A 21634-nucleotide genomic window follows, 5' to 3' on the forward strand; every position below is an offset into this window, starting at 1 on the left:
GGTTCACCTGTAAATTCTCTGTAATTTCTATATTAATTATGTATTGTAAGCCAAAGTGTTAGTGATTTCCAAAATTGAGCAAACGTTTTTATAAAAGTAGTTGTCCTGCTCCACCTTTAAAATAAAAACATTTATTATCTGTTGAGCACTGTACTAACTGCTTCACATGCTTTTTAACTTGAGATGTTTGATAATCCCTTAGGAGAAAAAATTAACTGTGTACCTTTAGTGAGAGTACCAGGAAGAGGACAAAGTTTTGGGTTCAAGAAAAGAGAAGGCTGGATTTTAAGTCCTAGCTCCTGTTATTTACTCACTTCATGACTTTGGCTATTTCCTGACCTGTTCTCTCTAGTTTTGCTATCTGTAAATGGAGGAATACTGTATCAAATGTACATGATGAGTGAGTCAGAAAGGACAGGGGAAATGCTTATACAGCCCCTGGCACACAGAATAAGAATAAAAGGGTACAGGTATAAGCCATCATTTCAACACTGATAACATTATTCTTTGTATATATTGGACACCGAGAAAATGTATTTTGAATAGATAACTCGAAGATGGATGTCACATTTTAGTTCTCAGCAGGGCATTTATTGGGAGTATAAATGGATCGCTAAAGTGAATGATTTGGAGGAAGCCCTGATTGGAATGATTTTTAGGAGGTCAAAAGCCCAATTCAATCCTAAATACTCTTCACTGCTTCTGGTTACTTTTTAAAAATGTAAGCATTACTCATTCTATTTATGTAAAGGTTTCTGTTAAAAGCAAATAATACTCTAGGGCAGGAATGCACTAAGCTATTGTATGCATGGTTCTGGCTTAGCTGCCTTGCCTTGCAACTAAGGCAGACTAATGTAGCATAGTAAGGATTTTGTCCTAGAAGGCCGAGGGCCTCTCCTTACTCTAACCACATTGGGTCCTGGGCTGCAGTGCCTCAGGTTTCCTATTATTTAAAGCAAGAATTAGAACTGAATTCGTTTCTTTTTCTTGGAGGAGAAAACAATAAGCAGAACTTGGACTGGAGTTGGTGTGTTGCATCAAAGTAAAGGGCTCTGGGATGGGCGGGGAGAGTTCTGGTGGAACAAGATGGCAGAGGACCTAGCTAGTGGGGATTGTATTCTTGTGTGGGAAAATGAGAAATGTTATGCATGTACACACTACTGTGTTTGCTGTCGACTGTAAAACATTAATCCTCCAAATAAATAAAAAATTAAAAAGATGGATAGACATATAGATAGATATAGAGAAAAAAAGAGCTGAACTGTAAATGTTTGGATTTGTGATTTTATGAATGGGATATCAACCAAGTACATTTTTGTGGTGAGGCAGGTGGCAGTGTCTGAAAGTGACGCTATAGAGAATAAAGTCCTGAATGGTGAAGTGTTTATTACATAGGCCATCAGATTCTTTTTTTAATTTAATTTAATTTAATTTAAGAAAGGATTAATTAACAAAACCATAAGGTAGGAGGGGTACAACTCCACACAATTCCCACCACCCCATCTCCATAACCCCCTCCCCTGATAGTTTTTCCATTCTCTATCCCTCTGGGAACATGGGCCCAGGGTCATTGAGGGTTGCAGAAGGTAGAAGGTCTGGCTTCTGTAATTGCTTCCCCGCTGAACATGGGCGTTGACTGGTCGGTCCATACTCCCAGTCTGCCTCTCTCTTTCCCTAGTAAGGTGTGTCTCTGGGGAAGCTGAGCTCCAGGACACATTGGTGGGGGTCTTCAATCCAGGGAAGCCTGGCCGGCATCCTGGTGGCATCTGGAACCTGGTGATTGAAAAGAGAGTTAACATATGAAGCCAAACAAATTGTTGAGCAATCATGGACCCAAAGCTTGGAATAGTGGAGAGGAAGTGTTAGGGGGGTACTCGCTGCAAACTCTAGTGTACTTCTGCTTTCAGGTATATTTTGCAGAATTTTTTTTTTTAATTTTTTATTTAAGAAAGGATTAGTGAACAAAAGCATAAGGTAGGAGGGGTACAACTCCACACAATTCCCACCACCCAATCCCCATAACCCACCCCCTCCCATGATAGCCTTCCCATTCTCTAGCCCTCTGGGAGCATGGACCCAGGGTCGTTGAGGGTTGCAGAAGGTAGAAGGTCTGGCTTCTGTAATTGCTTCCCCGCTGAACATGGGCGTTGACTGGTCGGTCCATACTCCCAGTCTGCCTCTCTCTTTCCCTAGTAAGGTGTGTCTCTGGGGAAGCTGAGCTCCAGGACACATTGGTGGGGTCTTCAATCCAGGGAAGCCTAGCCAGCATCCTGGTGGCATCTGGAACCTGGTGATTGAAAAGAGAGTTAACATATGAAGCCAAACAATTTGTTGAGCAATCATGGATCCCAAGCTTGGAATAGTGGAGAGGAAGTGTTAGGGAGGTACTCACTGTAAACTAGTGTAATCCTGCTTTCAGGTATATATTTTGCAGTAGTTTACGGATACGTGTGCACATAAGCTCTCTCTCACAGAAACTGGTGTATATCTAGGTTATGGGACTTTGTTAGAAAGTGAACCACCTGAGATGAAATTAGAGTGTACTATAAAAGGAAGGTCTCACCCGAGTAATGAAGCTGAAGGGTTGTCATTCCACACGTGAAGTCTCTGGACACAGTCTGAGGTGAAGCATGTTGAGGTGGCAATTGTTGCGTTGGTTAGGTTGTGATCTGCGGATGCAATATTATTTGGTATGGATTGGGAGACGCATACGGGAAAGTGGGCCCTATCCAATGGTTCCAGGACTGGGAGATGTAGAGGCTCTATAGTGGAGATGTGAGGTTCCTGCTGTCTTAGGGTTCAAAAAGACAATCGATAGTTAATGTTATCATCACATTATTTGGTAATTGGGTTAACTTTGAAAAGTCCTTTTGTTAGGGTTTGCTGTACAGTACCCAGTATCTTGTATATAGCTGTGCTATTGGATGCTTCTAATCTACTTGGTCTAGGCTTTTGAGAAAGCCCGCATATCAAATACACAGCCTATATATTAAAAAGATTCAGTTTGTGTTTTGAAAAACTTTGAGACATACAATTGATTTCCCCCCTCTCATATTAATCAACTACTGATTTATATGTCTACATTTTGCTAGGAGTGTACATAAACACCATTCCCACCACCAAAAGACTGTGACCCATCCCTCCCACCATGCCCCACTGTCCCAGGAAGCTGCATGTCTACCCCTCACCACAGGGTTTTTACTGTGGTGCCCTACTTACAATTTGGTCAGGTCCTGCTTTTAGTTTCCCTTTCAGATCTTCTTACTCAATTTCTGTTGATTAGTGGGATCATCCCATACTCATCTTTATCTTTCTGACTTAGCTCACTTAACATAATTCCTTCTAGCTCTGTCCAAGATGGGTCAGAGAAGGTGAGTTCATTGTTCTTGATAGCTGCATAGTATTCCATTGTGTATATATACCACAGCTTTCTCAGCCACTCATCTGTTGTTGGGCAGCTGGATTGCTTCCAGGTTTTAGCTATTATGAATTGTGCTGCTATGAACATAGGAGTACATACCTCTTTTTGGTTGGGTGTTATGGAGTCCTTGGGGTATAACCCCAGGAGAGGAATTACTGGATCATATGGAAGGTCCATGTCTAGCCTTCTGAGAGTTTTCCAGACTGCTCTCCACAGAGGCTGTACCAATTTACATTCTCACCAGCAATGTAAAAGGGTTCCTCTGTGCCCACATCCTCTCCAGCATTTGTTGCTGCTGTCCTTTTTGATGTATGCCATTCTTACAGGAGTGAGGTGGTATCTTAGTGTTGTCTTAATTTGCATTTCTCTGACAATCAGTGACCTAGAGCAGTTTTTCATATGTTTGTTAGCCTTTTGGATCTCCTCTGAGGTGAGTGTTTTGTTCATATCCTCTGCCCATTTTTGGATGGGGTCATTTGCTTTTTTTGGTGCTAAGTTTGCTGAGCTCTTTATATATTTTGGTGATTAGTTTCTTGTCTGATGTCTGGCATGTGAAGATCTTCTCCCATTCTGTGAGGGGTCTCTCTGTTTAATAGTTTCTTTGGATGTGCAGAAGCTTTTCAATTTGATGTAGTCCCATTGGTTTGTTTCTGCTTTAGTCTTCCTTGCAATTGGGTTTGATTCATCAAAGATGCCCTTGAGGTTTAGGTGGGAAAGTGTTTTACCAATGTTTTCCTCTAAGTATTTGATTGTTTCTGGTCTGACATCTAGGTCTTTGATCCATTTGGAGTTGATTTTTGTTTCTGCTGAGTTAAAGTGGTTCAATTTCATTCTTCTGCATGTTACAACCCAGTTTTCCCAGCACCATTTATTGAAGAGAGCTTCCTTTTTCCATTTAATCCTTTGGGCCCCCTTATCAAAGATTAGATGCCCATAGGTGTTGGGATTTATTTCTGGGCTTTCAATTCTGTTCCACTGGTCTGTGTGCCTATTTTTGTTCCAGTACCATGCTGTTTTGCTGATGATGGCTTTATAATATAGTTTAAGGTCTGGGAGTGTGATGCCTCCATTTCTGTATCTTTTCCTCAGGATGGTTTTGGCAATTCTAGGTGTTTTCAGGTTCCAGATAAATGATTGTAGTGTTTGTTCTATTCTCTTAAAGTAGGTTGGTGGAACTTTGATGGGTATTGCATTAAATTTGTATATGGCTCTAGGGAGAATATTCATTTTTATGATATTTATTCTTCCAATCCATGAGCATGGGATATCTTTCCATTTCTTGGTATCAGTTTCTATTTCCTTGAGTAGCGACTCATAGTTTTCAGCATACAAGTCTTTCACTTCTTTGGTCAACTTTATTCCTAGGTATTTGATTGATTTTGCTGAAACAGTAAATGGGAGTGATTTCTGGATGTTTTCTTCTTCAGATTTAGTGTTTTCATAAAGAAATGCCACTGATTTTTGTCCATTGATTTTGTAGCCTGATACCTTGCTATATTGCCTAATAACTTCCAGTAATTTTCTGCTGTATTCTTTAAGTCTTTCTATGTATACTATCATATCATCTGCAAATAGTGAGAGCTTGACTTCCTCCCTTCCAATCTGTATTCCTTTGATTTCTTTCTCTTGCCTGATTGCTATGGCAAGAACTTCCAATACTATGTGGAAGAGTAACAGTGACAGTGGACAGCCCTGTCTAGTCCCTGATCTGAGGGGGAATGCTTTCAACTTCTGTCCATTGAGTATGATGTTGGCTGTAGGTTTGCTATATATAGACTCCACTATCTTGAGGAATTTCCCATCTATTCCCATTTTTTGTAGAGTTTTGAGCATGAATGGGTGTTGGATTTTGTCAAAGGCTTTCTCTCCATCTATTGAGATAATCATGTGATTTTTGGCTTTGCTTTTATTGATGTGGTGAATGACATTGATTGACTTACGGATGTTGAACCAGCCTTACATTCCTGGGATGAATCCCACTTGGTCGTGATAAACAATGTTTTTGATATGTTGCTGTATCCGGTTGGCCAAGATCTTGTTTAATATTTTGGCATCTATGTTCATCAGAGATATTGGTCTGTAGTTTTCCTCTTTTGTTCTGTCCCTATCAGCTTTTGGTATCAGGGTGATGTTGGCTTCATAGAAGGTGGAAGGGAGTATTCCTGTTTCTTCAGTCTTATGGAAAAGCTTAAGAAGTATGGGTACTAACTGTTTCCTGAAAGTTTTGTACAATTCGTTTGTGAAGCCATCTTGTCCAGTACTTTTGTTGTTGGGAAGATTCTTAATAACTGTTTCAATTTCTTTGTCTGTGATTGGTGCATTTAGATTTTGTAGTTCTTCTTGGTTCAGTTTTGGAAGGGCATATGTTTCTAGGAATTGTTCCATTTCTTCCAGATTCTCTAGCTTGGTGGCGTATAGTTCTTTATAGAAGTTTCGCAGGATTCTCTGGATTTCTGTGGTGTCAGTTGTGATATCTCCTCCATCATTTACAATTCTATTAATTTGAGTCTTCTCTCTTTTTTGTTTGGTGAGTCTGGCTAGGGGTTTGTCAATTTTGTTTAATCTTTCAAAGAATCAACATTTGGCTTCATTGATCTTTTGTATGGTTCTTTTATTTTCGATGTTGTTTATTTCTGCTCTAACTTTAGTGATTTCTGTCCTTCTGGTTGCTTTTGGGTTCCTTTGTTCCTCTTCCTCTAAGTCCTTAAGGTGTTCAGTAAGGTCGTTCATTTGAGCTTCTTCTTGGTGTTTAATATGTGATTGTATGGCTATAAGTTTCCCTCTCAGTACTGCTTTAGCTGTGTCCCAAATATTTTGATAGGTTGTGTCTTCATTTTCATTAGTTTTCAGGAACATTTGAATTTCCTGCTTGATTGAGTCTCTGACCCAGTGGTTCTTAAGGAGCATGTTGTTTAGTTTCCAAATTCTGTGTCTTTTAATAATTTTCTGTTTGTTGTTAAATGTTAGTTTTACTCCACTGTGGTCTGAGAAGATACTTGGGATGATTTCAATGCTCTTGAATTTATTGATGCTGTCTTTGTGACCTAACATGTGGTCTATCCTTGAGTATGTGTTATGTGGATTTGAAAAGAAGGTGTATTCCAGTTTTTTGGTGTGGAGGACTCTGAAAATGTCCAAGAGGTCTAGTCTGTCAATCTCTTCATTCAATTCTCTTGTATCTTTATTGGTTCTCTGCTTTGTTGATCTGTCTAAGTGTGAGAGTGGGGTATTGAAGTCTCCCACTGTTATTGTATTACTATTGATGTATTTTTGAAATTCTTTCAGTAGGTGCTTAATGTATTTAGATGGTCCCTCATTGGGTGCAAAGATGTTAATAATTGTTAAATCTTCTTGGCTGATTGATCCTCTAATCATTATGTAATGTCCTTGCCTATCTTTTATAACTTTATTTAATTTAAAATCTATCGTGTCTGAGATTAGAATGGCTGTTCCTGCCCTTTTTTGTGGTCTGTTAGCCTATATGATAGTTTTCCATCCTTTCACTTTAAGTCTGTGTTTATCTTGTTGTGACAGATGGGATTCTTGCAAGCAGCATATGGCTGGGTTGTTTTCTGATCCATCCCCCCACCCTGTGCCTTTTGATGGGTGAGTTTAAGTCACTGACATTTATTGATATTATGGATTTAATGTATTGTAGTGCCATTGTTCAAAAAAAATTGTTTGCTCTGATATATTGCAAGTATTATAGTGATGTTCTTGTTTATAAGAGGTCTTTCAGAACCTCTTTCAGGGCCGGCTTGGTGATGGTTGCCTCCTTTAACTGTTGTTTGTCTAAGAAGGTTTTGATCCCTCCATCTAGTTTGAATTAGAGTCTAGCAGGATATATTATCCTTGTTTGAAACCCTTTTTCATTCAGGGCTCCATAGATATCTTGCCACTCCCTTCTGGCTTTTAGAGTTTGAGTGGAGAAGTCTGCAATTAATCTTATGGGTTTTCCCTTGTATGTGACTTTTTGTTTCTCTCTTGCAGCCTTTAGGATCCTTTCTTTATCCTTACTTCTTCTCATTGTGACTATGATGTGTCTTGGTGTCTTCAGGTCTGGGTTGATTCTGTTTGGTACTCTCTGGGCCTCTTGAATCTTGATGTCCTTTCTGTTATTCAGGTCTGGGAAGTTTTCTTCTATTCTTTCCTCTAGAATGTTTGCTTCCCCTTCCTCTCTTTCTTCCTCTGGCAGGCCAATTATGTGAATGTTACTTCTTTTGAGATCATCCCATATGTCTCTGTTGTTGTTTTCAGTGTCTCTCAATCTCTTTTTAAGCTCTTTCACCTCTTTCTTGGTTTTCTCTAACTCATCCTCTGTCTGACTAATTCTGTTTTCTGCTTCTGTTAGCCTGCTTCCCTTGCCTCAGCTTCTTTCTTCATTACAGCTATTTCAGCTTTCAGTTCTCTAATTGCCTCAAGATAATCAGTATTTTCCTTGGGGCTCTCAACTGTTGTTTCCCTAATACTGCCATTCCTTTCCTCCAATGTTGTTTTCATTTCTGTGATTAATAAGTTTATTATTGCTTGCATACTTTTCTTATCTATGGTTACTTCTGGCTGATTTGTAGTTTCTTCTGGGTTCTTGTCTTCATTAATTGGAGTAGCAGTTTTATTTGTTTTTGATCTACCCATTTTTTGATTGATGTGTTTCTTTTTTATTTTTAATGCTCTGTTGTTCCTCAGTTGTTGTGTCTTGAGTACAAGTAACACTGTAATAAATACCTTTATGACAATTACACTCACCAACCTCAGGAATTATAGTAGCAACTGAAGCAAGTATTGAAGTTGTTTAATCGTTACCAGTTAGCCAATTTTTCCAGTCCGTGAAAAAATAGTAACCAAATCCCAGTGAAGAAAGAAAGAAAAGAAAGGATAGCAAGAATAGACAGTTATGCAAATCTACTATCCACTGTATATTCTAGGAGTAACAAGAGGGGAAAGGGAACTAGAGCAGAGATACACACATAGAGAGTCCACTCTGAGTCAGATTTCTTCCCCCAAATAATTCACAAATTCAGAAAGGCAAAGAAGAAGGAAGAAGTGTATGACAAGATTAAAAAAGAGAGAGAGAGAGAGAAGAGAGAGAAAAGGGAAAAGATAAGAAAAAGAGCTGTAATTAAAGAGCAGTGAAAGGAAATTCCCAAATGTGTATCAGTGAATTCAAAAAAGCACACTGTTTGTTGCTGTGGGGGCTGTGGGCTGTGACTTTGGAAGCTGTAGCATTAAGGAAGAAGGGATGACAAGAATGAGAAAAAAAAAAAGAAAGAGAGAGAAAAAAGAAAAAGATAAGAAAAAGAACAGTCATAAAAGGGCAGTGAAAGGAAAGGGTTTTTTTTTGTATTTATTTTTAATTATTTAATTAGCTATGCAGGGTGAGGTGGGGGGGGGTTGGCTACTTAGAAAGAAAAAAGGCCAGAGGTTCCAGCAGGGTATAGACTTAGAATTAATGATGCTTCCTGGTGGGGCAGGAATTTGGTACAGAAAAGGAGCTCCCCTCCCCTGCTAGGAGCTGGTCCACAGGGACTGGTTTGGGGGGGAGGGAAGGAGGTATTCTTGAAAATTAAAAGGAAAAAAAAAATTTTTTTCCCCCCTTTTTTCCCTACTCTAATTCTTAACCCAAATTGTTATAGTCACCTCGTTGGTGTCACCGCTAGGACCCCTTATTGGCTGGACTGCTAAAGGCAGAAAATCCTACCGTTTCCAGGAGATGTGATCAGAGCTCAGTCACTAGCAGCTTCTCAGTCTGCCATCTTCCGGGAAAGCCCCGGCCATCAGATTCTTAATTGTTTAGGCAGTAGAGCCATATAACATGAGGCTAAACTGGGATCAACAGTGACTATTTTAGCTCTGTTTAACACTTATGTCTGTAGTCAATCTAATTTATAAATACCACCTATGAATTTTGCTGCATGTTAACCATCATAAAAAGCTCACTAAACCTATGGCTTGGAGTGAAACCAGTTTACTACTCTGTGACCCTAAATCTGGATACTTTTATGCAGTGATGGCTTATGCATATTGTGGAAATTTTCTCTAGGAAATTCTATGGTGTCTCTCGGATTGGTGATACAACCATGAACTTCGAGGATACTGTGGACATTGAGAGACCTGCTCATTTCTAGAAATTGGGGCTGAAGTAGCTTCTTGAAGCTGGAGGTGTTCCAGAAAACAGGAGTGGAAGCAACAATTGTAGAACACCTTCCAAGAGGTATTCCAGTAGTCATTGCATGCATGTTATCTTAAATAAATTTCACAGCCGCTTCATCAGGTAGATATTTTGTCTTCATGACACAAATGAGGTATCTATGACTTAGAGAGGAAAGCAGACAAGTTGAGATTTGACCACAAGACCTTAGAATGGCAAAATTCATACTTTACTTGAAAGGGTAAATCACCTCATCGCTTCATTATCTTCTGCAAATATTATTTGCTGTTACAGTTTGGCGTTCATTGCTCCTGGGCATTGGGGATGGAATTATTGCTCTCATATTATTGCTATTTCCAGCATTTCTAGTACAAAGAACAATCACCACCAATGGCTACATCACCATCTACTAAGAGAGAGAGCATTTGAAGTCATGAGTAGTGTTTTTCCAGCTGTCAAGGTCCCAATGTAGCTTTTTGTTGGATTTTTTTTCTTTTATACTCTATTGACTAAGAGTTATAACTTTTAAGATCCCCCCCACTTTGATAACTCAGGTTCAGGTTTTATTGATGTTCATTTATAGCATTTAAAAGGTTAACAAGAAAAGACTCTGAAATTCTCTGGGCTTCTCATTAAGATACTGAAGGAAAGAGGACAGAGTCTATCTGTTTATTGAGTTAGATGTTTATATTGATTGGAACAAACACTACTAATGTGGTCTGGGAAACTTTTCAGTGTTCTTTTTAATAAGCTATACATAAATCAAGGCTGGCAAACTGGAGGGGTCTCTGCATGGTGGGCAGTTCCTAGGAAGTGCCTGTTAAGACAAAGAATTAGTGCTCACATTTATCTTATCGATACCTAAATCGAGGCTGGAATGAGCGCTACTGAGAAGCCATTAATTGCTCTCGATAAGAATCAATAGCTAGTGATCATCTTCCCCAGAATGTGGCTGTCAGGTGCACCACTACCCACCTGGTGGTAGTGCCATGAAAATGATATCGACTTAATCCACTGTGTGCTTGCTCCAGGGATGTGTACTATGTACTATTTAGGGCTCCAACAATTATGTAGATTGAAAGAGGGCATTCTTGGATTTTTAAAGCTTTATCTTCATTTGCCCTTTGTATCTTTGGTTCTTTTTTATTATTATGTCACATATTCAAGACTTTCTACCATGTACGTTTAAAGAATAGTAATGAGATAACTCCCTGTGTATACATGTTCACTTATGGAATGTGAAACATTTTCCTTTTGAATTCTCCACTTCCAAACTATTCTTTTGAAAACTGTGTTTAACATGCCCTCACTTTTCTTTATTCCTTCCTTCCTTCCTTCCTTCCTTCCTTCCTTCCTTCCTTCCTTCCTTCCTTCCTTCCTTCCTTAATTTTCTTTTAAATTTATTTCCTTTTCGTTGCCCTTTTTTTTTGTTGTTGTTGTTGTCGTCATTGTTGCATAGGGCAGAGAGAAATGGAGAGAGGAAGGGAAGACAGAGAGGAGGAGAGAAAGATAGACACCTGTAGACCTGCTTCACCACTTATGAAGTGACTCCCCTGCAGGTGGGGAACCGGGGGCGCAAACCAAGATCCTTATGCCAGTCCTTGCGCTTGGCGCGAGGACTGCGCTTAACCCGCTGCACTATTGCCTGACTTCCCCTTAATTTTTTTTAAAAGTTTCATTTCCTTTCTTTTTATTTGGTAGATCAGAGAAATTTAGAGAAAGAGGAGATAGAGAGTGGGTGAAAGAGAGAGATACCTACAGCACTACTTCAAGCTCTCTGCACTGCTCCCCTGGGAGTAGAGACTGTGGGCTTAAACCTGGTAATCTGTGCACTTAACTAGGTGTGTCTCTATCTGGTTCTCTTTCTGGGCTGACTTTGTCATAGCACTTCAGCTGGTGGGATAGACCTTATATACCCTATGAATTCAGTGGTAACTTCTGATATGGTTTGATGTCACTTTAGTTCTGATTTAGCATTAACATGTTATTTTACATGTTTTGCATCTTAGAAACCTTCAAAGTGAAGAAATGAATTAGACTAGCTGGATTAAGCATAAAAATGAATTTCCTGAATGGTATCAAGTATCTGGGAGAACCACTCTCCCAGACTTAAAATATATGAGACTTAAAATATGGATGTGAAAAGAAGTGGTCGTAATATTGTTACAATTTAGCTCCCCACCTTATTAGAAAATGATGGAATTTTCAATGACCTGAGATTTCAGTTTTGGAATGAGCATCTCATTGCCATTTAGAGATAAATAGATACATAAACATGCAAACATAGAGCTTGGTGGTTACAAACAGAGAGTTGGGCTTAGATCAGGGTACAAATCCTTATTCAGCTCTGTGACCTTAGGAAATGTCCTTTTCTCTCTTGGTCTGCTCCACATATAAAAAGGACAGAAATAATTTTTATCTCCTAGGGTTGGTTTGGGATTATATAAATAAATTTCTATGTAAAATCCATATTAAGAATTCAAGGGGCTGGGTGATGGTGCACTTGGTTAAGCACACATATTACTATGCACACAGACCCAGGTTAAACTCCCCCATCCCTGCCTGCAGAGGGGAAGCTTCATCAATGGTGAAACAGTATTGCAGCTCTCTTTCTCTCTCTCTCTCTCTCTCTCTCCACCTTCCCCTGCCTAGCTCCCCTTCTTAATTTCTGTTTCTGTCAAAAATAAATAATTTAATTTAAAAAATAATTCAATAAATGGTAGCCAATTTGAACTTCTGATGTAAGAGAATGAAAGAAAAATTGAATCTCCAGGAGGTGGTGGCACACCTATTTGAACACACACGTTATAATGTGCAAGCACCTGGGTTAAGCTCCCTGGACCCCACCTGCAGGGGGAAAACTTCACAAGTGGTGAAGCAGTGCTGCAGTTGTCTCTCTGTCTCTCTCCTTCTCTATCTCTCCTTTCCTATCAATTTCTGGCTATCTCTATCCAATAAATAAATAAAGTAAATAAATAAGTGAAAAAAGTTGAATATCTTAGAGTAATAAGGGGATGCTTTTAGAGGACTGTGTCTGCAGTTGAAGTGTTTAAGCAGAGGGCAGTTGACTTAATGTGATGGGATGTATGTTTTGGAGGGAATTCCTGCACTGGGGAGCAGATGTAGTGGAACAAGGGAATTTGTAAGCATTCTTTAAGAATTGGCTATCTGGAGTAGTAACTTGCTCAAGAACTCAGATAAGTACTATCCCCCTGAACTGGAGGAATTACTCAAGAAGTTTCACCCGAAGTCAACATCCATCAGGAAATATGTTGATCACCATGTAGGAGACCTTCCAGTTTGGGAAACAGTATCTGATTTTCTTGGTAACTGTGGATGGTGTTTCAGCTTTCAGTGGATTCTTTCAGGGACGTACCTTTGTGCAGTAAACAGCTTGTACAACTTTTCATGATGGCCCTGTCAGTGGTAATGAGCAAGCCTGGTGAGTAGGATACTGGGAAAGAGAATAAACAATTCATATAGTGGACATTTGGGTTATATACAGGAATGCTAAGGTAGAAGGTGCTGGCATTTGAAAGAGGAATTTGTTTGCTTTCACCCCTTCATCTTGATACTTTGTATTAACAGAGCAACAGTGTGGATATACTGTGCTTTGCAGATATGAATGAAAGGGAAAGGAAAGGTACAGTCTTTGCTTTTGAGTTGTTTGCAGTACAACTCAGCAATTGCATTTCCTCATCCTTTATGCCTCAGTGCTTATTACATTCACTTCTGTTTTTGCCTCTTTAAATCGAGAAAGCAGAGATAAAACCAGACTCTGTGAAAATGGAATTTTATATTGTGGTCTTTGATTACACTTCCCTTTCAAGCCTCAATATTTCACATTGTGCATGATAATATGCTTGGTAGGAAAAATCCTTAATTTGAAATGTGGCGTATGGCCTTTTATCAGGTACTGTGGAGTGTCAAAGTGAAAAGATCTAATTAGGAGCCATTGTTTAGAATGGGCCTTCTGAAGTAACAGAAGTCAAATTCTAAAAATTAAAAAAAAAAAGCCCTTATATTTTAAAAGTAGCTCAGAATAATCATCCATCTGTAGTTGATTGGTTTTCAATAAGCATAATAGAAGTTATTACTTCTCCTTCTCCTTCTCCTTCTTCTTCTTCTTTTTTTTTTTTTTCTTTACCAGAGCACTGCTCAGCTCTGGCTTATGGTGGTGCAGGGGATTGAACCTGGCCTTCAGAGCCTCAGGCATGAGAGTCTCTTTGCATAACACAAATGCATAAATTGTAGCTGGACTTCGAATGTACCTCTGGTATTCTCCTAATGTAACCATGTTTGCATGGAGAAACAGTGAATGGTGAAAGGGATTTCTTTCAATGGTTACAGGACATTTGCTGTAATGCTAGGGTATATAAGGAGTGAATGTTCTAAGCGCACATTACATAACTAAGGAGGAGATTTGCTGGATGGAACCTCAGCATTACCCTTTTGTATGGACAGAATCTGGATTAGGAGAATTGTTGTGAGATGAACCCTAGGACAGATTGAGCCATTAAAAAAAAGGCTGGATATTTGTGGGCCACTGTGGTCAAATTTTAATATAATTTAAAACAATATTGCATGTTGGGATTTGCCTTTAAGGTGACGATGTGAAAGATTAGATAGTTTATGCAAGAATTCCTTGTTTTGGTGAATTGCTTCTTGCTTTCAATAAAATGTTTACCTCAAAAACAGGACACAGAAAATCTTATACTAGGGAATATTCAGAGATTCATGAACTTTTTCAAAGCAATATCTTTGTTGTTGCTCTAACCCCAAAGAAAAACCTTCAAAAATGTGAATAAATACACAATTTAGGAAATTGTAACTTTTCTTCTTTGTAGCTGTTGGATGGAATGACTATCTGAATTTTCTAAGGGAAATATAAGAGATCATAGATTTGAAGTGATATGAATATAGAAGATATTTCTATGATATAACTTACCTTTGTTGAGTTAGAGTTCTGTTTATCTCTAGAAAGTAGAGAAAATAGGGGCCTGGTGGTGGTTGAGTGCACTTTATAGTGCACAAGGGCCCAAGTTCGAGCCACCAGCCCCCACCTGCAGAGAGGAAAGCTTCACGAGTGGTGAAGTAGTGCTGCAGTTGTCTCTCTGTCTCTCTCTTTCTCCCTCTCTCCCTCTTTCTGTCTTCCCTTCTCTCCCCTCTCAATGTCTCTCTTTCGTATTAATGAAAAATATTAAATATTAAAAATATTTATTTATTCCCTTTTGCTTCCCTTGTTTTATTGTTGTAGTTATTATTGTTGTTGTTATTGATGTCGTTGTTGTTGGGTAGGACAGAGAGAAATGGAGAGAGGAGGAGATGACAGAGAGGGGGAGAGAAAGATAGACACCTGCAGACCTGTTTCACCGCGTGTGAAGCCACTCCCCTGCAGGTGGGGAGCCGGGGTCTTGAACCGGGATCCTTATGCTGGTCCTTGCGCTTTGTGCCACCTGTGCTTAACCCGCTGCGCTACCGCCTGACTTCCTAAATAAAGTTTTTTTAAAAAGAAAGTAGAGCGGGAGCCGGGCGGTAGCGCAGCGGGTTAAGCGCATGTGGTGCAAAGCGCAATGACCAGCTTAAGGATCCCAGTTCCAGCCCCAGGCTCCCCATCTGCGGGGGTGGGGTGGGGTGGGGTGGGGTGGGGGTGGTCCCTGGGTCCCTTCAAAGGAGGTGAAGCAGGCCTGCAGGTGTCTTCCCCTTCCCATCTCTGTCTTCCCCTCCTCTCTCCATTTGTCTGTGTCCTATCCAACAGTGACAACAACAATAATAACTACAACAATAAAACAAGGGTAACAAAAGGGAATAAATAATATTTTTAAAAAAATAAAGTAGAGCAAATACAAGATTTTTTTAGTTAAAAATGCACAAGGATTGGGAGTCGGGCTGTAGCGCAGCGTATTAAGCGCAGGTGGCGCAAAGCACAAGGACCAGCATAAGGATCCCGGTTGGAACCCCGGCTCCCCACCTGCAGGAGAGTTGCTTCATTGGCGGTGAAGCAGGTCTGCAGGTGTCTATTTTTCTCTCCTCCTCTCTGTCTTCCCCTCCTCTCTCCATTTCTCTCTGTCCTATCCAACAACGACGACAACAACAATAATAACTACAAGAATAAAACAACAAGGGCAACAAAAGGGAATAAATAAATAAAATAAATATTTAAAAAAATGCACAAGGATTTAGAAAATTCAGGTGACTCTGTAGGTAATAGGACCATAACCTGTTCAGGGAAACATGTGATTTTTCTTTTTAATATGTGAAATCTCCAAAGATTTCAGAATTCTTCATAAAAGCAAAAAAATTCCTTATTTAATTTTTAAAAGTCAAGTCAGTGAGCATTATTAACACCATTTCAGTGATAAAACACAAGTTATAAAGCAAAAAATTCAAAAAATTATAATTTAAAATATATTAGTCTCTATTCTCTCCATGTTTTGAATGTTAAAGTTTTAAATTTTTCCATTTATTGTAATCATTGTTAATAACACAGTCTTGTATAGAAAACATGACATTTGTCTCAAAGCATTCTCTCTGTGTGTGTATTTTAGAGTATTCATATTAAAATGATAAAAAATATCTTATTTGACTCAGTAGGGTTTGCTGAAAAATTTAGGTAGACACAGATTTGAGTTAATACAAATAAGACTTATTAAAATTCATATTATTAAGGGCTGGTGAAATAGTTCACTTCAATAGTGTGCTGCTCTGGCATGTGCATGACCCAGGTTTGAGCCCAGACCCCACTGTACTGAGAGGAGCTTCAGTGCTGTTTTATTTTTAAAGAATTTATTTATTTATTTATTCATGAGAAAGATAGGAAGAGAGAAAAAGAACCAGACATCACTCTGGTACATGTACTGCAGGGGATTGAACTCAGGACCTCGTCCTTGAGAGCCCAATGCCCTATCCACTGCACCACCTCCTGGACCACCAGTGCTTTGTTTTCTTTAACATACTCTGCCTTTCAAAGCACTCTATCTCTAGGTAAAAAGTTCAGATGATTAAAATGTCTTCCACCTTTTGCTGATTCATGTTCTATTTGACACATTCAATGAGGAAAGGCTATAGTGGCTGAAAATGCAAATGGTAGTAGCTGGGTGGTTATGCACTGGTACAGTAAGACTGGCAGGTACCAAGTCTGGAGTTCAAGGTCTGGCACCATGTATGCTAGAATGATGTTCTCATTTCCCTCTCCCAAGAAATAAATAAATGAGTCTTTTTAAAAAATATTTTTTGTATTTATTTTCCCTTTTGTTGCCCTTGTTTTTTATTGTTGTTGTAGTTATCATTGTTGTTACTGATGTCGTTGTTGTTTAGATAGGACAGAGAGAAATGGAGAGAGGAGGGGAAGACAGAGAGGGGGAGAGAAAGACACCTGTAGACCTGCTTCACCGCTTGTGAAGTGACTCCCCTACGGTGGGGATCCGTGGGCTTGAACCAGGATCCTTACGCCAGTTGTTGTGCTTCTTGCCACCTGTGCTTAACCCGCTGTGCTACCACCCGACTCCCAAATGAATCTTTTTGAAAGATATACAGGTAGATCTGTAAATAGTAAATATATTGGGAAAATATTTAACAAATTCTCTCCCCCCCCCTCTCTCTCTATATATATATAATATATATATATATATATATTCGTTAGCTAACAGAGTTCAGTTAGTATTTTATTTCTTCATAGCTAACTTCTTGATCCAACTAGCAGTATTTTCCTATTTCAGTAGGCTATTCAGAATCTTTTTCTTAAACATTCCACTTGAAGTGGAAAATATATGGATTTGATCCTCCTAAGTGTTGAATTAGATGGGAAATGATCAAAGACTCTCAAGTGAGAAAAGCCTTCCTTTTTCCTTGGCAGATCAGGCAGTCTTGACAACAAGGGTCCAGCTCCCACTGTTCTTATGAAGTTGTTCCAGCGTGTGAAGCATCTGCCTCATGAAGGTTTAAATTGGTGGTAGTTTAAGCTCCACAAAAGCTGCTTCTAGGATTTGTGTAAGCTCTTGATTTATTGGAATCTATCTGATGGTGTGTCATCTACTTATCTCAGTGATATGAACCCTTCATTGGGAAGGCCCAACTGAAGCAAAGAACTTCACAATCAGATCTTTGTCTGCGAATGACATATCTTATCCTCCATTAAGTCCTCCTTAGACATGTTGCAGATTTTCACTTTGTTTAAAGTTTTATTTATTTTATTTGATAGGACAAAGAGAAACTGGTAGGAAAGGGGGCAGAGAGGGAGAGACAGAGACGCCTGCAACACAGCCCCATCACTCATGAGATTTTCTCACTACATATAGGACCCGGGGCTTGAACCTGGGTCCTTGTGCATGAGAACACATGCACTTAACCAGGTGCAGCACCATTCAGCCCCTACTTTATTTACTTGGATATGATGTTTAAAATCCTTATCAGGGAAGTTCAGGGAGAAATATTTGATTATAAGACTAGTATTGGGCACATGAATTGGAGGCTGTTGCTCTCCACAAAGAAGTTGCTTTAAAGATAGAATTTTAGTGACTTTCTAGATAGAGATCAGGTAAAAGCTAGTTACCTCTTGGTAACTCCTCAAAGAAATTAACAAAAGACTGAGAAGTGAAAAAATAAAGATATAATTCTAATGGTAGCAACTTTCCAATGTGCATCTCTAACTAATCAACTAATTAATTATAATACCAGTTCTCTCATTAATTTAAGAATTAGCCAGGTGTCTCTACCAGACCAAGTTCTGTGCATCAGAGTTACAAAAATGAATGTCACTCATTTTTTTCCCTTTGAAGAGCTTAGAAGGGAACACAAACATATAATTATAGTGAGTGCTTCCTAGGTCACATCAAGATGAGGGCTGCCTATTTCTCACTGTATTTTTTTTCACAGTTTTTATTTTTATTTATTTATTTATATATTTTTATTTCTTTACTGGGGAATTACTGTTTTACATTCAACAGTAAATACAATAGTTTCTACATGCATAACATTTCTCAGTTTTCCATATAACAATACAACCCCCACTAGGTCCTCTGTCATCCTTTTTAGACCACCCAACCCGGGGTCTTTTACTTTGATGCAATAAGCCAATTCCAGTTCAAGTTCTACTTGTTTTTTCTCTTCTGATCTTGTTTTTCAACTTCTGCCTGAGAGTGAGATCATCCCATATTTATCCTTCTGTTTCTGACTAATTTCACTTAACATGAATTTTTCAAGGACCATCCAAGATTGGCTGAAAACGGTGAAGTCACCATTTTTTATAGCTGAGTAGTATTCCATTATGTATATAGACCACAACTTGCTCAGCCACTCACCTGTTGCTGGACATCTGGGTTGCTTCCAGGTTTTGGCTATTACAAATTGTGCTGCTAAGAACATATGTGTAGAGTTGCTTAGGATATATCCCCAGGAGAGGAATTGCAGGATCATAGGGTGGGTCCATTTCTAGCCTTCTGAGAGTTCTCCAGATTGTTCTCCACAGAGTTTGGACCAATTGACATTCCCACCAGCAGTGCAGGAGAGTTTCTTGGACCCCACAACCTCTCCAGCATTGTGTTGCTGTTACCTTTTCTCACAGGAGTGAAGTGGTATCTCATTGTTGTCTTTATTTGCATTTCTCTAACAATCAAATACTTGGAGCATTTTTTTAAATGTGTTTCTTTACCTTTTGGATCTCTTCTGTGGTGAATATTCTGTCCATGTCCTCTCCCCATTTTTGGATGGGGTTGTTTGTTTTCTTGTTGAGTTTGGCAAGCTCTTTATTTATTCATTCTGGTTATTAGCCTGTTGTCTGATGTATGGCATGTAAAGATTTCCCATTCTGTGAGGGGTCTCTTTTTTTGGGTAGTGGTTTCTTTTGCTGTGCAGAAGCTTTTTAATTTGATGTAGTCCCATAGGTTTATGCTTGCCTTAGTCTTCTTTGTAACTGGATTCGTTTCATTGAAGATGTCTTTAAAATTTATGTGGAAAAGAGTTCTGCCAATATTTTCCTCTAAGTATCTGATAGTTTCTGGTCTAACATCCAAGTCCTTGATCCACTTGGAATTTAATTCTGTATTTGTAAATACTGTGGTTCAGTTTTATTCTTCTGCATGTTTCAACCCATTTTTTCCAACACCATTTGTTGAAGAGACTCTGCTTTCCCCACTTAATAGTCTGGGCACCTTTGTCAAAGATTGGATGTCCCTAGGTGTGTCTTCTGGGCTATCAATTGTCAGTGTGTCTATTCATGTTCCAGTACCAAGCAGTTTTGATGACAATGGCCCTATAATACAATTTGAGATCTGGGAGTGTGATGCCTCCAGTTCTGTTCTTTCTTCTCAAGATTGTTTTGGCAATTCTAGGTCTTTTCTGGTTCCAGATAAATATTTGTAGCATATGTTCTATTCCCCTAAAGTGTGGTTGGGATCTTGATGGGGATAGCATTAAGTATGTATATGGCTCTGGGTAGTATATTCATTTTGATGATGTTAATTCTTCCAACCCATGATCATGGAATATATCTCCACTTCTTTGTGTCTTTTTCAGTTTCCTTGAGTAGTGACTCATAATTTTCAGTATACAGGTCTTTCACTTCTTTGGTTAGGTTTATTCCTATATATTTTATTTTTTTTTGTTGCTAAAGTAAAAGGCATTGATTTCTGGCTTTCAGTTTCTTCTAACTTAGTGTTTGCATAGAGAAATGCCACTGACTTTTGAATGTTAATTTTTTAGCCTGACATCTTACTGTATTGCCTAATGAGTTCCAAAAGCTTCTTGCTGGATTCCTTAGGTTTTTCTGTGTATATTATTATGTCATCTGCAAATAGGGAGAATTTGACTTCTTCTCCTCCAATCTGTATCCCTTTAGTTTCTTGCTCCTGCCTGATTGCTATGGCAAGAACTTCCAACATTATGTTGAATAGTAATGGTGATAGTGGGCAGCGCTGTCTAGTACCTGATGTGAGGGGAAATGCTTCCAGTTTTTCACCATTGAGTATGATGTTGGCTATAGGTTTGCTGTATATAGACTCCACTATCTTGAGGAATTTTCCATCTATTCCCATTTTTTGTAGCATTTTGATCATAAAGGGATGTTGTATTTTGTCAAAGGCTTTTTCTGCATCTATTGATGTGACCATGTGGTTTTTGGTCTTGCTTTTGTTGATGTGGTGGATCACATTGATTGATTTACATATATTAAACCAAGCTTGCATGCCTGGGATAAACCCTACTTGGTCATGATGAACAATCTTTTTAATATACTGCTGTATCTGGTAGGCTAGACTTTAGTTAAGTATTTTAGCATCTATGTTCATCAGAGATACTGGTCTGTAGTTCTTTTTTTTTTGGTTGTGTCCCTGTCTTCCTTTGATATCAAAGTGATTTTGGCTTCATAGAATCTTAAAGGGAGTATTCCAGTGTCTTCAGTCTCTTGGAAGACTTTCAAAAGTAGAGGTATTAGTTCTACTTTGAAGGTTTTGTAGAATTCATTTGTAAAACCATCTACTCCAGAACTTTTATTCTTGGGAAGGTTTTTGATCACTGTTTCATTTTCATTAGCTGTGATGGGCCTGTTCATGTTATCTAGTTCCTCTTTACTTAATTTTGGAAGTTGGTAGGTATCTAGGAAATTGTCCATTTCTTCCAGATTCTCTAGCTTGACATATAGGTGTTCATAGAAGCCTCACATGATATGTTGGATTTCTGTGGTGTCTGTTGTGGTATCTCCTCTTTCATTTATGATCCTATTTATTTGGATCTTCTCCCTTTTTTGTTTTGTGAGTCTGGCTAAAAGTTTGTCAATTTTGTTCACTCTTTTGAAGAACCAACATTTACTTTTGTTGATCTTTTGTATGGTCTTCCTATTTTCAGTTATTGATTTCTGCCCTGACTTTAGTGATTTCTGTCCTTCTGGTTGCTTTAGGGTTCTTTTCTTCCTTCTTCTTCTAGGTCTCTAAGATGTGCAATAAGGCTGTTTATTTGTACTTTTTCTTGCTTCCTAATGTGTGCTTGTATGGCTATGAATCTCACTGTCATTTTTAAGTAAAGTGTATGGAACCTTAAACAGGAAATTTCTAGCAGTTAAACTTAGGGAATCT

The 21634-nt window shown here is 38.8% G+C and overlaps 1 protein-coding gene across 1 annotated transcript in view; it reads left to right on the plus strand.

The window, feature by feature from the left end:
• The first annotated feature begins 9478 nt into the window (after positions 1-9478).
• Positions 9479-21634, plus strand: part of LOC132538658 (cAMP-specific 3',5'-cyclic phosphodiesterase 4D-like) — a 440255-nt gene continuing 428099 nt past the window's right edge. The window contains exon 1 of the mRNA XM_060191864.1: positions 9479-9632. The gene's annotated coding sequence lies outside the window, so the exon portion shown is untranslated. The remainder of the gene's footprint in view (positions 9633-21634) is intronic.

This window comes from Erinaceus europaeus, chromosome 5, assembly GCF_950295315.1.
Source record: "Erinaceus europaeus chromosome 5, mEriEur2.1, whole genome shotgun sequence".
Taxonomy (NCBI): domain Eukaryota; kingdom Metazoa; phylum Chordata; class Mammalia; order Eulipotyphla; family Erinaceidae; genus Erinaceus; species Erinaceus europaeus.